Source organism: Mizuhopecten yessoensis, unplaced genomic scaffold, assembly GCF_002113885.1.
Source record: "Mizuhopecten yessoensis strain PY_sf001 unplaced genomic scaffold, ASM211388v2 scaffold10933, whole genome shotgun sequence".
In the NCBI taxonomy this organism is placed as follows: domain Eukaryota; kingdom Metazoa; phylum Mollusca; class Bivalvia; order Pectinida; family Pectinidae; genus Mizuhopecten; species Mizuhopecten yessoensis.
This window is the reverse complement of record NW_018408794.1, coordinates 847,357-855,242: the sequence shown is the minus strand read 5'-3', so window position 1 is coordinate 855,242 and position 7,886 is coordinate 847,357. Positions and strand designations below refer to the sequence as shown.

General features: G+C 36.8%; 1 protein-coding gene across 1 annotated transcript in view; it reads left to right on the top strand.

The window, feature by feature from the left end:
- Nucleotides 1-289: 289 nt before the first annotated feature.
- The window catches only part of LOC110463822 (sodium- and chloride-dependent GABA transporter ine-like), a 66,315-nt gene continuing 58,718 nt past the window's right edge, over nt 290-7,886 (top strand). The window contains exons 1-2 of the mRNA XM_021518705.1: nt 290-376; nt 482-542. The gene's annotated coding sequence lies outside the window, so the exon portion shown is untranslated. The remainder of the gene's footprint in view (nt 377-481; nt 543-7,886) is intronic.

Below are 7,886 nucleotides of genomic sequence, written 5' to 3'. Positions count from 1 at the left end.
CTAAGAAAGAGAGCACCGGTGTGGCAACCTTTGTGGACAGCTATTATGGCTTACCTATAATCCATACATGTATATTCAAATATGATTGAGAAAGGACGTACTCGAGTGTATAAGCCACCTTTTTAAAAGAGAAACTAGCAAATAATCTCTATTGTGAAATTTGAATGACAGCAAATCCATGGAGCACGGACCTTTAAAATACAATAGAAAAAAGGCAACGATGAGCCACCTTAAGGTTATCAATAGTGTATTATATTTGTTGAGGGGAATCCCTGATGTGTATAAATACCAGTTACCTGTAAACTAGCTACCATTACAGGTGTACAATATAGGACTAACAAGCCGGTATACAACACGAGGGTATACATATTACAAGGTAAATTTGGATCTGCTTACAAAAATTAATGGTTCTGGTATTTGTACTTGAGACACACCACAATCTTTACGAGGATTCCACTCATCTATTTTTGATGTTTTTCAGGCAGAACGCTACAGTACTAACGCATTGATTTGAGTGGAAACAAACTGAGAAACATACTAAGGTAAGAATTTAACACTATTAGTCGTAATGTTACAATGAATTTGACAACAAATTCTTTGTCAAATTCATTGTTTGAAATAATTGTAGTGTAAGAGGAATTTGAAAGAAAAGGTTTTGATGACACATTTAATGTGAAGAAACCAGTCAACTACAGATTAAAGCCGTGAAATGTGGTTAGACATTGTTGTGGTCCCTCACAACTGTATCCATAATACTGAACACTGAAAGAAGAAACATATAGAAACGTATCCACATTTAACTAGAATTATTATATAGAGGTTTATTGTTGGTATTATTTATTATTTCAAAATGATGAAATCCAAAGCTATCCTGTGTGTAAACAATGAAGATTGAACCTGATCGCTATAGATTTGAAGATTGAGGTATAGTCTTCCCTTGTTTGACAAATTTGTTTATGGGAATGGCACTATATTTCAGTATCTGCTCGTTTAATTTATAAAATGGATTACTTGGTAAGACAATGTAAAGGTTCTTCTTAAGTCTGAAATATGTTATGCTGAAAGTTAAATGTTTTGTGCTGTGACAAGATAGTCATAGTGTAATCAATAACAGTTGGGATATTTATAGGAATCAGTTGGTCCTCTTGGTCTTGGAAAAACTTGTGCCTGCTAAAGAATGGGTTACTGTACCGGTGATGACACTGTCTAGGAATGTTAATAAATCGACAATCAGATTTAAAATAACACACATAAAGGAACAGGACTTGGGCAATATGACCCTAGTATTCACGGTGAAATTAGGGGTTCAGTTGAGAGTTTGAAAGGTAGTAGGATTTTTATTGGTGTACCTCTTGACATTGAGATCAGTCTGTTTTAAAACTTTAAAAGGGGTTTTAAATTCATTGTATGGATATTATTCACCTCTTGGCAGGCTTTATTGTTTCAATGTGTTGCAAGGCTTTATATGTTTTTAGCTCACCTGGCCGGAAATGTTTCATTTTCTAACTCTTGGTTATCTTTCCTAGCTTTTACCTCCTAGCACTTCTACATAACTACAGCACTAGGCATGGTAACCACTTTTACCTCCTAGCACTTCTACATAACTACAGCACTAGGCATGGTAACCACTTTTACCTCCTAGCACTTCTACATAACTACAGCACTAGGCATGGTAACCACTTTTACCTCCTAGCACTTCTACATAACTACAGCACTAGGCATGGTAACCACTTTTACCTCCTAGCACTTCTACATAACTACAGCACTAGGCATGGTAACCACTTTTACCTCCTAGCACTTCTACATAACTACAGCACTAGGCATGGTAACCACTTTTACCTCCTAGCACTTCTACATAACTACAGCACTAGGCATGGTAACCACTTTTACCTCCTAGCACTTCTACATAACTACAGCACTAGGCATGGTAACCACTTTTACCTCCTAGCACTTCTACATAACTACAGCACTAGGCATGGTAACCACTTTTACCTCCTAGCACTTCTACATAACTACAGCACTAGGCATGGTAACCACTTTTACCTCCTAGCACTTCTACATAACTACAGCACTAGGCATGGTAACCACTTTTACCTCCTAGCACTTCTACATAACTACAGCACTAGGCATGGTAACCACTTTTACCTCCTAGCACTTCTACATAACTACAGCACTAGGCATGGTAACCACTTTTACCTCCTAGCACTTCTACATAACTACAGCACTAGGCATGGTAACCACTTTTACCTCCTAGCACTTCTACATAACTACAGCACTAGGCATGGTAACCACTTTTACCTCCTAGCACTTCTACATAACTACAGCACTAGGCATGGTAACCACTTTTACCTCCTAGCACTTCTACATAACTACAGCACTAGGCATGGTAACCACTTTTACCTCCTAGCACTTCTACATAACTACAGCACTAGGCATGGTAACCACTTTTACCTCCTAGCACTTCTACATAACTACAGCACTAGGCATGGTAACCACTTTTACCTCCTAGCACTTCTACATAACTACAGCACTAGGCATGGTAACCACTTTTACCTCCTAGCACTTCTACATAACTACAGCACTAGGCATGGTAACCACTTTTACCTCCTAGCACTTCTACATAACTACAGCACTAGGCATGGTAACCACTTTTACCTCCTAGCACTTCTACATAACTACAGCACTAGGCATGGTAACCACTTTTACCTCCTAGCACTTCTACATAACTACAGCACTAGGCATGGTAACCACTTTTACCTCCTAGCACTTCTACATAACTACAGCACTAGGCATGGTAACCACTTTTACCTCCTAGCACTTCTACATAACTACAGCACTAGGCATGGTAACCACTTTTACCCCCTAACACTTCTACATAACTACAACACTAGGCATGGCAACCACTTTTACCTCCTAGCACTTCTACATAACTACAGCACTAGGCATGGTGACCATCTTGCAGGTATCAGATGCATTACCAAGTTTTATCATAAATCATTGCCACACTCAGTTATTTCTCTTTGGAATAATATTTCAATTGTAACAATCCTAGTCGCCACAAACTTCAAAGCCTATCTAGACATAAACTTGAGGTAACGCTCCTCTGATATTGTTATGTAGGATCATGATCAAGACGATGTCATATATATCACTTAATCAGAAATATTGTTGAAAATCCAATGTGTTCCTGTGGAAATTCTGTTGAAGACATTTCCTGCTATTTGCTGCTTTTTTTTATTATGAATAACTGACTCCCTTGCAGCTCCAATTCAGTATTAGTTTACTACTACATGTAGTTGGTGATGTGTCGTTAAATGTATAATGAAAAATTTAAATACATATTTACAATTCCCAGTACTCCTTAAGTCCTGCACAGATTTGAATGATACTTGGTACGCACAACTCTTACATAGAAAGGATACAAATAAAGAGTTACCTCTTGAGTTTAAGTAGGTGTTCCCCTTTGTTTAAAGATATTTTTAACCGTACTACTTCTAAATTCTCAGAACTAATTTGTAGGATGCTTAGTAAACAAAAACCATACATCAAAGGGGTAGGAATAAAGTATATGAATTGGCATCATGTCACTGATATTTATTACGGTTTGCCCCTTTTCTAAAAAATTGTTCGCACTTGTCCTCCCAATGTACAGCACCAATTTTAAAGATACAGAACCTTTACTGCAAGGGAATGTAAAGTGTATAAATATAAATACAAATGTATGTGCTACCTTGTCTATTTGCAGAGTTATGCCCCTTAAGATGTTCTTTGTTCTATAGTTCTTGGCACATGACATAGGTATTATATAAGTCTTTGTCATTTTTTTGGTGACAGTTCTAGGTATAACATATGTGTAAAATTAAGATAACAATGCTTTATAGACCGCAACAAGAAAAAAGGTTATTTTCATTTTTGTGGGTAGACACTCGGTGCATTTGTTGCTTACCTTTAAGTAAAGAAAGAAAGGTATAGTTGATTAAACCTTCTGTCTGAGACATGTAATACACCGAGCAGTCTGAGAAATGTAATACACCGAGCAGTCTGAGACATGTAATACACCGAGCAGTCTGAGACATGTACTACACCGAGCAGTCTGAGACGTAATACACCGAGCAGTCTGAGACATGTAATACACCTAGCAGTCTGAGACATGTAATACACTGAGCAGTCTGGAATGTTGTTATTGTGCAGACTGAGACTGCAGTTGAATGGGCTGTGAAATTCATGGAGAAAACGTGATTTTTTTGCAATATACTTGAACAAAGGAAAATCACAACAGTATGGTCCTTTATGTACAAAATTGCATTATCAGAGGATGCTGTGAGCCATGAATTTCTGGAATAAATTAAAGGCAGAAAGTGAGAATTTAAAATACCTGTGTGGGTATTGATAAAAAGAAAGATTATTGTGAAGATGTAGCTCTGTCAACCAGGAGGTATAGAGCACACTCGGGTGTGTGATATGGATTCGCCCCTGTTGTTGGGAGCACCTGTGACTGACATCTTTAACAAAGCTTGAAGGATAGAGTATAATATGGTTTGGATGGGATATTACTGTTTCTGAACAGTAGTTGTTAAAGTGGTTGGCACTATAAATGAGCTGTTAGAAATTCAAACACATAACAATAAGAACATCTATACTACTTCCGTCATACAAACACACGTTTACAGAGATACTGAAAGGAATCATGTTGTAAGATGCCCGAGTAATTGTACTGTAACAATATAACAATACTACTTTATTGATCTATATTTATAACATTGATAACAGTACCTTAAATTACATAAAAGAGACAAGTTACTGCCCTTTGAGCACTCTTCCATAATACACAGAACAACGAAAGCATGGCAGAGCTTTCAGGGGCTTCTGCTGCTTTTAAATCGCCAGTGTTGCAATCTTTCTTGTTTCCATTGTTTCTATAGTTTACTATTAATGTCTTGATCAATGTACAAATATATTTGAAATAACAGAGCAAGCAAACAGTTTGGCCATTGCTCAATTTGTTTTTCGTTCAGCTTTAATACCATACATCCAAACTGTATTTATGTAAGGAGTTTTAAGTATTCCATTCTTGAAACGATGCCACCGACAAGCTTTCTTACAAAACTTTCCATGTGTACTTTAGGGATATACTAACTATTCCGCTAAATCGACTAATGGATCAATTATATAATATCAAAACACATGACATTGTTATTAGGGATATACTAACTATTCCGCTAAATCGACTAATGGATCAATTATATAATATCAAAACACATGACATTGTTATATTTCAAAAATCAGTAATCGACACAGCATCAACTTGTCATCCTGCCACCACAAAAGGTTTAGGAAATATAGCATTCTTTCTATAGGTATGTATGTATATTAAGGTTTTTGTCATCATCCTAGCAACTGAACCGAATTTCATGAAACTTGATAAAATTGTTTAGTATCTCAAAGTTTTTGAATGAGATCATGTTTTAGGGTTCTATGCTCAAGGTCAAGGTTGTGGTATAATAAAGAGTATCTGCAGCAGTCTGGATTGAATTTATGCTGTTGTAACAGGAAAGAGAATAGTGTGCTTCCACCAGGGATCAAACTCTCCGCCTCGATCTCCAGGTTCCTAGTCGTACGCTCTACCACTGAGCTAAAGGGAAATTCCCTCTAGCTCGAAGCTAGAAGGAGACCATAATCCTATGTACAAATAAAATCTGCCACACCATGATATAACTTGATATAACTATGTCTTTGATTTAACTGGATTGTATGGTATCAATTACTACGTACGTATATGCTATCCATTCAATAAAATCCATACTGTGTAATAATTGTTTGCAAATTCAACAGAACATTCCAATTTGGTGGTTGCTGTTTTAACTCCCCTACTTAGCGAAGAGTGGTATATAGAATTCACTTTGTCGGTGCATGTGCGTAGGTGTCTGTGGAATGATATGATCAAGTTTACACATGATTAGATTTTGTTGGTCACCGCTGGCGCTCAAGGTTGAATGGTCACACTTGACCAACTTTTGAAGTAAAAAGCTTGTGTAGATGATTTCTCATGAACCCCTTGAACAGATTTAAGTATATTTACACTCTATATTTAGTTTAGAAAAATCAAGTGATTATTGTCATTATAGTCAAGGCGAAAGGGTAAAAAGTAAAACTTGAAAAAAACATGAAGTGAAAAGCTTGTGTACAAGATATCTAGTTAGTAAATTTACTTTAGTTTACACTATAGTACAATAGCATCAAGTTCTTCATTTGAACACTTGAAACAAAAAAATATTCCAAGAGTTGCATTGGGGGCTGCAGATTAATTTTGGTTTTCTAGTAGAAGACAGCAAAGAAAACCTTGATTCTGCAGGGGCACCACCAGTGAAGAATTTATTGTCTACATCCAAATAAAGAGAGGTTAGATACATTTATGAAGTCACCATTGTTGAAAACATGTTTTCAAAACAGGGATTATATATTGATATTGATATTGTCCTGCATACATCGTCCATTAACAATTGTGAACATAATTTTGACTTCTTAAGAAATACTGAAGAGATTGACTTTAAATTATATCAGGTGTTTGGTGTATAATTATGAAATTCTGACAAAGTGTTGTTACTTTTCATGCTAATCTGAAAATCAAAGATGGCTGAACTGGCCTCTGATTGGCTGAGACAAGTTTTTTAGCTCACCTGGCACGAAGTGCCAAGTGAGCTTATGCCGTGGTGCGGCGTACGTCGTCCGTCCGTCCGACGTCCGTCGTCCTATGTCAATATTTTACTTTAAACGACTTCTTCTTAATAACAAAAAGGCCTAGGGTGTCGATATTTGGTCAGAAGCAAACTGGGATGAAGGGCTACAAAGTTTGTTCAAATGAATGACCTTCACCCATATTCAAGGTCACAGGGGTCAAATATGTTAAAAACCTTAAACAACTTCTTCTCAATAACCAAAATGCCCAGGGTGATGATATTTGGCCAGTAGCATGCTGAGATGAAGGGCTACAAAGTTTGTACAAATGAATGACCTTCTCCCATATTCAAGGTCACAGTGGTCAAATATGTTAAAAACTTTAAACAACTTCTTCTCAATAACCAAAATGCCCAGGGTAATGATATTTGGCCAGTAGCATGCTGAGATAAAGGGCTACAAAGTTTTTTAAAATGAATAACCTTCACCCATTTTCAAGGTCACAGGGGTCAATTGTCTTAAAAAACTTTAAACATCTTCTTCTGAATAACCAAAATGCCCAGGGTAATGATATTTGGCCAGTAGCATGCTGAGATGAAGGGCTACAAAGTTTGTTCAAATAAATGACCTTCACCCATATTCAAGGTCACATGCGTAAAATATGTTAAAAACTTTAAACGACTTCTTCTTAATAACCGAAAGGCCTGGGTGTCGATATTTGGTCAGAAGCAAACTGGGATGAAGGGCTACAAAGTTTGTTAAAATTAATGACCTTCACCCATTTTCAAGGTCGCAGGGGTCAATTGTCTTAAAAAACTTTAAACATCTTCTTCTGAATAACCAAAATGCCCAGGGTAATGATATTTGGCCAGTAGCATGCTGAGATGAAGGGCTACAAAGTTTGTTCAAATAAATGACCTTCACCCATATTCAAGGTCACATGCGTAAAATATGTTAAAAACTTTAAACGACTTCTTCTTAATAACCGAAAGGCCTGGGTGTCGATATTTGGTCAGAAGCAAACTGGGATGAAGGGCTACAAAGTTTGTTAAAATTAATGACCTTCACCCATTTTCAAGGTCGCAGGGGTCAATTGTCTTAAAAAACTTTAAACATCTTCTTCTGAATAACCAAAATGCCCAGGGTAATGATATTTGGCCAGTAGCATGCTGAGATGAAGGGCTACAAAGTTTGTTCAAATAAATGACCTT